General features: G+C 45.4%; 1 protein-coding gene across 5 annotated transcripts in view; it reads left to right on the top strand.

The window, feature by feature from the left end:
* The window catches only part of CARD11 (caspase recruitment domain family member 11), a 1,114,500-nt gene extending 1,113,819 nt beyond the window's left edge, over positions 1-681 (top strand). For all 5 annotated transcript variants that reach the window (XM_078664998.1, XM_078664996.1, XM_078664999.1 and 2 more), the window contains exon 24: positions 1-681. This exon is cut by the window's left edge and continues 669 nt beyond it. The gene's annotated coding sequence lies outside the window, so the exon portion shown is untranslated.
* Positions 682-1,353: the final 672 nt, after the last annotated feature.

Here is a 1,353-nt window from a genome sequence, read left to right as displayed (position 1 = left end):
CAATCTAAGGATGAAAAGTCCTACTAATCTGACACTTTTGAGTATGCCAGTCATGGTAGAAGGCCAATCAGTGTCAAAGGCATTATGGGTGCGTGTGTGCGTGTGTGTTGACGTGTGTGTGTGTAATGGCGCCAGTGTGTGTGTATGTGTGTTGTCGTGTGTGTGTTGACACGCGTGTGTTGGTGTGTGTACACCTGTGTATGTATATGATTGCTCTCGCATTAACTTTAGATAAAGGTTGTGTGTCTGTATGTATGTGTTTGTTGTGCAAGCACATTGCAGGATGAGTTATTGTACGTATTTGCTTGAACATGCGCACGAGAGAATGTTTCATGTAATGTGTTTGTGTGTTAACATGAAAAAGAGCACAAGTAATTTCCTTGTCTGGATGAGATTGCCAACATTGCTTTACAAACTGTCCTTCTTCTTAACATTGTGCTGTGGCCTTAAGTTACTTCTTTAAACAATAGCTGCTCAAACACTTGTCCTGCTGTCTAAGTGTCACACCACTGCTTTCTTCCTGTCTCTTCTTTGTTCTTTTGCTGATTGCTTTTCTTTGAGAGCGCCTCTCTTGAAGGACAGATGAATTCTGTTTTTCTCCCACTTTGTTATTACCTGTATTTTTTCAGGGCACCGTTCAGAAGCGAGTTGGAAAACATTAAACAGCCAATGTGAAACAGATTGGATGTTATCGCAGGATATCTATTTTCATGGCAGCCAGTTTCTGCCTTTTGTTTTCTTCTTCTTTTAGACACTTGATGCACAAATAAGCACTGTGTTGGGCAGAGGCAAGGTTGCAAACATGTCACGAAAGCGGCCGTCTTGTCGGCCGTCTTGTACGTCCCCAGCAGGCCTGTCCAGAGGCTTATCTGCCAGTGTGAAATTGCTCGGTAAACTAAACTCTTTTGCACCTATTTTATCACCAACCCTGAAGGCTACTGCCTGAAGATCGATAGGGGCTATCCAGAGAAATCTAACCCTTACGTATCCACAATTCTTAATTTGTGACAGGACAAGTGCTGGGGACACAGGGGCTTATTTACAAGCCCCCAGCGCTGCCGGTACGCCACATTTTCACATATCAAATGTGACACGTCCGTGGCGCAAGTGGCTTTCAAACAGCCGTGGCCCATGCAGATAAGAGCGGTGGGGCCGGATTAGGGGGATTCAACAGATCGCGAGGGAAAATTAAATAAATAATTGATTTTCCTTCATTGTCGTCTGTCGAAATCCCCCCACCTGGCCCCACCACCCCACGCTCTTCTTACATGCACGGGCCGCAGCTGCTTGTAAATAAGCCCTAAAGTTTTCCAGAGAAGCCTGCCACATCTGCTGCCGATGGTCGGAGTTGCC

This window comes from Lissotriton helveticus, chromosome 10, assembly GCF_964261635.1.
Source record: "Lissotriton helveticus chromosome 10, aLisHel1.1, whole genome shotgun sequence".
In the NCBI taxonomy this organism is placed as follows: Eukaryota; Metazoa; Chordata; class Amphibia; order Caudata; family Salamandridae; genus Lissotriton; species Lissotriton helveticus.
This window is presented reverse-complemented; position numbering and strand designations above follow the sequence as displayed.